The sequence below is a fragment of the Cyanistes caeruleus genome, chromosome 9 (assembly GCF_971803275.1).
Source record: "Cyanistes caeruleus chromosome 9, bCyaCae1.hap1.1, whole genome shotgun sequence".
Classification (NCBI taxonomy): domain Eukaryota; kingdom Metazoa; phylum Chordata; class Aves; order Passeriformes; family Paridae; genus Cyanistes; species Cyanistes caeruleus.
The window spans coordinates 29,699,599-29,707,698 of NC_141709.1; the positions used below are offsets into that span (position 1 = coordinate 29,699,599).

Below are 8,100 nucleotides of genomic sequence, written 5' to 3' on the forward strand. Positions count from 1 at the left end.
TTACTTTTAATTGCAACAGGTAACATTTTTCTCATTTTTTTCTTGCTGGTTCTTTAGATATTGTCCTCAGCCAGGCAACATTAGTGGTGACCTTTCTGCTGATTCCATACAGCGATCCTCTATGGATCTAGTTGTAATTTCACACAGGGGTTTTTTTTTGGCTTTTTTTTATTCTACACAACTGCCTTCAGTGGAGGCATTTCTGGTTTCATTTAATAATTACTGTCAGGGTTTTATAGCCTTACTCTGGTACAAGGGTCTCAAAAGTGCTCAAGCAACATAAGCTACAGCAAATACAAAACATTTCTTTTTTACAAAATTTCTCTTTCTTCCAGAGAATGTGGTTTAAATAAGTCATATACATAGTTCCCTGGGAGAACCTTCCCAGTTTTTTTACAAAAGGCTGTTCTTCATTATGAAAGATATTCTTTTGATCAAGATGCAAATCGACTGTTTCTCATGCTCTTCCAACAGTAAATATACACTTAAATTCCAGAAATTCAAAAGCCTCGTGTACCTGCAGATGGCTGATTTTTTACATCCCCTTCCTCGTGGAAAGCCTCATGTTGTGAAATGTCTCTTTGCTTCCCGATGTTTCTTAGTCCTGGGATTTAAAATCCTTCCTGCCTGTCTCCAAAGGCACTCAGAGGCTGCAGACCTCAGTGCCCGGAGCTTTGCAGGGGTGTGCAGAGCCCACACCCGCCTGGCTCACCTTCCTTGCTGTCCCGGCCGGCAGCTGCGTTTTGTTTTCCCCTCAAAACACCTCTCTTTTCATGGCCGGGGCAACAAATGAATCAGAGAGAGGGAAAAAAAAAAAAAAAAAAAAAAAAAAAAGAAGAAGAAGAAGAAGAACTTTCACCTTGCAACGAAAGCACCTGGCGTACCCAAAGGAAACGCTGTGGAGGGAGATGGAAAATCAGGATCCCGCTTCGTTTCCTTGGAGTTCTCCGAAGAGGGAGTGGGGCCGCCCCCCGCTAGGGGGCGCTCGCGAGGCCGCGGCCATGGCGCTCCCGCCTCATGAGGGAGCGGCCCCTCCCCGGGCCTCAGCGAGGGCAGAGCTTTGGGGGGAGCCCCGCGATGGCTTCGTGCTGTGGCGGAGGGGCCGGTTCGTAACTTGCTGTGAGCTGATGGCTTCGTGCTGTGGCAGAGGGGCCGGTTCGTAACCTGCTGTGAGCTCCGCTGTTTAGAACGGGGTGCTGGCAACTCCAAGGCTGGGGGGTCTGTCCCTGAGTGGGCCAGTCCCTTCAGAGCTGGACTCCATGGTCCCTGTGGGCCCCTTCTAACTCGGAATATTCTGTGATTCTACAGCCTTGGCGGTGCTGAGAGGAAAATTTCCATGGAGAAGGTTATCCCGTGGTCCCTTGGTTTGTTAACAGAGCAAACAGCCCTCTGACAGCGCTCCAGGGAAGGTGAACACCCAGGCCAAGCTAGCGATGCTGGTGGCAGGATGGCAGTGAGTGTGGTAAATACAGCTAAAACCAAGTTTGGGATGGCATTTATGGTATTGACTTTCACAGTATAAATCAAACCCGGAAGACATTACCCATACTTGATACAGCTTTACATTTGTAAAGTTCTTGCTTTCAGAGTATTATTTCGATTTGAGAAGTCTAAATATAAAACCCACCAAACCTGTAGCATAAAAACAGGAAAGGAAAACATTTAAGACTTAACCTAGAATACTTTTATTTTTAAGTAATTCAACACAGTTATTCTTGGCTTTGGATTTCTTGGACCTAAACTTAGCTGTAATGGACATTTACCCCTAATGAGACTTGTGCTGATTCCTGTTGAACTTCAGCCTAAGATTCAAGGTCAAATGAAATCTGACTTTTTCAGACCAATTTATGTCTTTACAATGCTTCATATCGGCTAAACAAATTTGGTTTGTTGACTCCAGTTTCCAAGTTCAAAAGTGAATTTTAGAGGAACAGAGCTAACCAGGGGAACAGATTATCAACAGGGTGGTGTGAATTTTCCATTACTCTAAGTGTAAACCGAGTAAGCAAGTTTCTCTAGAAAACACGCAGGTTAGTTATGCTGAAGAAATTGAGGTGAAACGTGTGCTTCATGCAATAGATAATCCAAACTTCTCTTGGAGCTACAGAAGACTGGAGCTCAAGAAGGCACTTGCCATCTGGGGTAAGCAGTTTTCAATTTGTGTGCTAAAAGGACCCAGTGCTATAAAAGGGCAGTGCAAGCAAGAGAGTGCTGTGCCTTCAAGACTATCCACTGGTTTCAGTATGATTGTGTTACCTTCAGTTCAAGTCTCTGTTTTTGAGGACCTCTGCATGAGAGTTACATGTATTTCTATAGCAATATAAAGAAATTAAGTTAGTTGTGTAAGTGTAGGAAAAAAATTGGCCAAAGGTATTTTTATACCAAGTTCCAGGCTTTCCCCCTCTAAGCTCAAGCTTGTCAAATTGATTAGTGATTGTTACAGTGTTTAAATCATACAGATTCTAAGTAGATGTTAAATAACCTAGCTCGTAGTGGGTGATTCATGAGGCAGGGTGCTTTAGTAGTTGAAGCTGAGTCAGGAAGACTTTGTTCAATACCTGAGTTCAGTCCTACTGAGTAAAGTCAGGCAGTTAATTCTCTTCTTGTCCTGGTTTTGTCAGACCAATGGTCTTTACCTTTTTTGGAGTTGAAATGTTTGCAGAAAAATTATGTCTTAGAGTTGTTTAAATTATAGAAACCTGTGGAAGCACAGCCTGCGTACAGACTTGGTGTGCATGGTATCCCTTGTGCTAGTGTTCTAAAGCAGCAGGTTATAATTAAAGGCAGTTTCAATTTTTTTTTTCTCCTAGAGTATAAACCTCCCTTCCAAGAAAAAGGCATTCTGTTTTCAAAGCTGAGTGAGAGAATGAGGAAATTAAGAATCTTTTCAGAAACAGAGCTAGAATGTATCACAGTGTAGTGGGATCTCCAGCAGGGAAAACCAGAGAAAATGGGACTCAGAGCCTACAAAGACCCAATGGGGACCTTGTAGCAGTCACACAAATGTATTTAGTACTGGCCACAGTTCACTTCTCAACTTAATGTATTTCAAGTGTGATTTCCTACATTATGTCTTCTGATACATTCAAGCACAGCAGTTGTACAAGATTGACTTCATCCATACCAGACACAAGACTTTCTTCCCTTGAATACAAATCTTTTACATCTGACTAAATGAGAACCACAGCTGAGAGAAATAAATTTGGTGAAGAAACCAGAAACTTGCAAAGCAAATTACTGCAGTTGGAGGGCCAGTGTTTCATCCAGTGAGTTTAGTTCCTTTTGGCAAGATAAGCAAGATGTTCCTTTTAGAGAGAGGCAAGAAAAACACAGACTAGCTCTCAAAAAACACAAGGAAAACTGTACATTGAACTATGATCAGAATGCAGGCTCAGAACCTTGCAATATGTTTGTTCACTAGGAAAAAAGCAATATGTGATCCTGAAAACAAAACTGTAAATATCTCTGGCAAAGGACAGAGGTGATATTTAGCTGGAATATCCCAGCTGAGATTCCAAAGCAGAATTTACCATTTTCAATAGAGTCCTTGCTAAAATCATGAAACTCACATGCACGATGGAGGTGAGGGGCAGTCTCTCAATAGGAGCAGGAATGAGGTTCTCTTTGGACAACATGCCAGGAGCTGATGCAGTCAGTCTGACTTTGTGTGAGCTGCATGTTGTCACAGAACCACAGAATGGTTCAGGTTGGAAAGGACCTTCAAAAGGTCATCTAGTCCAACCCTCCTGCCATGGGCAGAGACATCTTCCACTAGACCAGGTTGCTGAGCAAGTAAAATAATCAAACTGTGTTTAGAGTGGATAATCTGTAGGTTTTTGAGTCACTGGGGATAAAATTGTTCAATCAGAGCTGTAACTGAAACAAAGAAGCCAGGCTGATACCTTCTCTAAGGATAATTTCTGGATCATCAGAAGTTAATTTTTAATTCTCCACGAAGTAATGTATCCTCAGGGAATAGTACCTGTGTGAATAGGTACTGTGTATATTTACATAATTCAGCTCATGTTTGAGAGGCTGGTTTTAGTGTCCCTATTGGGAAAATAAGATCTTTTTTAATAGGTGGTTAATTTTTCATGTGTGTGAGCAACATCAAGTAGCAAATTTTATTCACTATTTTAGAATGCTGCCCATTAAACAGAGCTACTGTATATTTTACAGCTTACAAAACTGTCTTGTCAGAAAAGCAGATTTTTTTGCTGTCTTTCTATTCCTTGCTGAGGAGCATTTTACAAGATATAAATGTGTTAGGAGTAGTGTACTGAATAATAAGTGAGAAGTGAATTGAAATGGCTTTGCATTTTTAGAAATAACCATTTTAGTCAAATATTCTTGAATGATTCTAATGTTTGCAGAACTTCTGACTGAACTGGTTGTTGTTGATTATATTAATTTTTCTGGACCTTGGTTTTACATGAAGCCAGAGCTCCATGGCTTTCTGAACATTTTTCTCTGTAACTGGTGAATTAAGTGCTGAAACGTTAGAGGACTAAGCATTTCTCTTGGTACTCTGCCTTTTCTGCAGTGAGCACACCAAAGTCAACATCCCCATAACAAACTGGATATTTGAATGCAAAGTTTGGTTTCGTTTTGGTTTGGAGAAGGATGTTTCTTCCCATCTACAACAAATTTATTTGTGTTGAAAAGTAACACCCTGGAGCTAAGGGAAGTAAATTCAAAGCTTTAAAATGTAGTTTATATGTATATATTTAATCTGTCCCTTTCCTTACCCCTGTATAGTATTTGAGACTCCCAGGGAGAATCCAAGAAAATGCCTTCAGAAGTTTGGAGTTTAACCTGTTTGGGGTTGATAGTAGATGTACATTTGACTGCAGAGAAGCCAGTCCTTTAATTTTGCTGATTTTTTTTTTTTGGTTTTTGTTTGTTTTACTTGAATGTGATGATACCTGAAAACACTTATGGAAAACACAGGCCCCTTCTGAAGGTTATGTGCAGAAATACTGATGTGTAGCTCAGCACTCCTCCACTTCTCTTACAGATTCATGTTGCTTATTCTCTTAAACAGGTGAGGACTTGGCAGTTTAATGAGCCTGACAAAAATTCCACAGTGAAATTGAAAATAAAAGGCAATTTCTTCAATAATTAATCACAAGAAACACTGGCATTTCTCTGAAAATACTTTTCCCAATGAGAAAATAAAGAGAAATGTGTAAGACAGATTTTCCAAAGACAGAGACACAAATGCTTGTCAGGGATTGGAACAATAAAGACCTACTGGTGTAAAGAATGAACTGCAATATGCTCCTATTCTAACTTTTGGACATTTGTCCATTCATGCTGATTAAACACTGGATTATTTTGTCAGGTTTTCCAGCATTGTTGAACTGAGTTAAAATGTAATTGGCTTAAAACAAATAGAACAAAACCCTCATGCAATAAATGTCAGGTTCATGCTGACTGGAAAGAAAACACCTTGTTCCTGCCCTGTGACCCTGTGCTTGTGTTAAAGCACAAAGTCTCCAATCATACAAGTGGAATATAAAACCTTTCACTATTCACTTTCTCCATGTAACCAGGCAGGTATGTGGGAGTGTGGGCAATATAAGAAGCTGACTTTTTATTTGTGTAGAAATTCAATAGTGCACCTCACAGAGGAGCCTAGTGAAGGCTCAGCCAAAGATAAGACTCTTAACTGATGAGCACCATGGTCCAGATCCTGTAGAGTCACTGGTGTCCAAGACTGTTTTGGAGCATGGAACAGACATCTCTCTGCAGGTGATGGCCAGAGCTGTGGCTCCTGAGCTGTCAGGGTTCTGCCTGCCTCGGTGTGCAGCCATCCCCTGGCTTGTGAGCCCTGCACCTTCCTGCAGAGCACACCTGAGCTGCACAAACTGGCAGTGGTCACATTCTTCAGGAGACAGGCAGGAAAGCAATGGCCACAACAACAACCTTGTGAGAGCTGAGCCACATCTGGCATTGCTGTGGAAGATCCTCTCCCTAACAGGGAATTTGCCATTTTCCCCTACACTGGCACGGCTTTCATGGCAGGGGTGGGCAGTGCTTGCTCTTGACTCATTTCTTCTTTGGGAAGCGTGTGTAAGTAAGCATTCACACCCCATTTAGTTAAAGTGGGTCTTTGGAGACCAGGGGGTAGCAAGGAAATCCAGAAAGAGGCATAGGTTGAAGCTGCCCTTCAGAACTTCAGTAGCATCTTGTTGAGGAGAAGACGAGAGCCCAGATTTGTAAGAGAAGAGTCAACAAATGAAACTTTCAGTGGGAGTATCTTCTGTTCTGGGGTTTGACCTCCCTCTCCAAAACCCTTGGTGTCTGAGTGGCAGTGGCAGGCGGGTTAGTTTGCCCTTTTGCTGTCAGTGAGGAATGTGTTGGTTCTGTAGGTACCCCGCTGGGTGCTTTCCCAGTTTTCCTTTCAGGGTAACTCATGGCTTCCAAGCACAAGCTCCCGACCTTCACTTGTGCTCTCTGCCTTGTTGTGCGCTTTCCCCCTGCTTTGCACTTTCTATTTAGACAATAAAAGGACCGAAGGGAAAACAATGTTTCTTTATGTTAAAAGTACAGCAGCCTCACATGTCAATATTTCTTTTCCCCCTGTGCACTCTGACTTCGTTTATTTTTTTAAACACTTTGGCTTCTTTTGAGGAGATTCGAGTTCCAGAGCAAACCAGTTTGCACAATGTGCTCAGCTTCATGTTGCATTGAACCGATCGCATTTGTTATGTCTACAAGCTGATAGAGTTTTCTGAAAATATTTAGCTTGTAATGTAACCCTCCCTAGTCTTCTGTTTTTATTACAAACATGCAATTAATCACCCTAATTGTTCCAATTACCCAGAGGCCCAAGTGATTATGATAAAAAATAAATAAATAAAGATAGCGATGGCATAGTGTGGCCGTAGGAATGAGGTGAGCATTCAGCACAGCTCAGGAATCTTCCACTGGTTCTTTTATATCAGGGTAGATGTCCTGGAAGTGGCTTGATGCACATGCTGGGTGTCACATAATCCAGCCTGGATGATCCCTGCCTTTCTGGTGATCATTGTATGCTGCTGCCCAAAATGCTACTGCATTTGGCACCAACAAAAAGTGTGAACTGATAAATAACTGCATGGGAAAGCATTGAGGAAATAAACACACATTGGCTTAGAAAATGATGTTTAAGAAACAATATATATATACATATGAATAATTCTAATTCCTGAAAATATCTGCAATCAAAATTAAACCAAAGGGCTGTTTCTGCTTTTTGTAAGTTAAACCAGTGCAGATTTTCTCCCTTTCAAATAATTCTCATGCTAGGAGCTTGAGTCTATAATAAGTTTCACTTGTTTGGCACATCCTCGGGCCCAGTTAAAAAATCCTTGGAAATGGTTCTAAAAGTAATGTCCAAACACAAACCTGCGAGCACTGATCCTGGTTGGTGTGCCAGGGAAAGCTCTGCACTTCCAAGACTTCTGAAAATTTCCACAATGACTCTGAGCAGCTCTGGGGAAAATAAAGTCAACCATGCTCTGAATTTCTTCTGTTAAGAAGGAAATGGTGTTTTAATGTTCCAGAAAAGTGCAAACCACATGCTTTGATTTTGCTACTGAGAGGCTATGGGAGGAGTTTGCAATGTTCTCCAATAAATGTATATATTTTATGTATTTTATATTTATGTATTTATTAATTTATTTATTTGTATATATATACATATGAGGATATAATTCTCAGCTCATATTAGCATTACATCAGTGTTTTATCTATTCAAAATCTGGGTCAATCCTGAATTACATTGCTGTGAATGCAGATGGAGCTTGGACTAGAGCACAGGTCTGAAATGTTGATTTCTAATAAGATTAATGAGTCATTTGTGTCCAGATGTGGATTTGTTTGGAGGAAGGGAATGGGGGTGGGGTGAGGAGATAGGGATTCAGATCCCCCCAACATCCCTGGGAATTTTCAGCGCTTTGTTGCACATCCTTGCAACTCTTCCTGAAGCACAGGGAGCTGGAGATGAAGAGGAGCAGGCAGGGTTAAGAAGGTGTTCCCATGCTAGGAAGGATTGAGCTGGTTAGGACTTGAGCCCTCAGAGGTGTGGGAATAGATGTAACAGAGATTTACAGA

At 41.4% G+C, this 8,100-nt stretch overlaps 1 long non-coding RNA gene across 1 annotated transcript; it reads left to right on the plus strand.

Moving 5' to 3' along the window:
• Positions 1 to 959: 959 nt before the first annotated feature.
• Positions 960 to 5,266, plus strand: LOC111933032 (uncharacterized). Its single transcript, XR_002866483.2, has 2 exons — positions 960 to 1,155; positions 1,309 to 5,266. It is a non-coding gene; the product is annotated as an uncharacterized LOC111933032 (long non-coding RNA).
• The last annotated feature ends 2,834 nt before the right edge of the window (positions 5,267 to 8,100 follow it).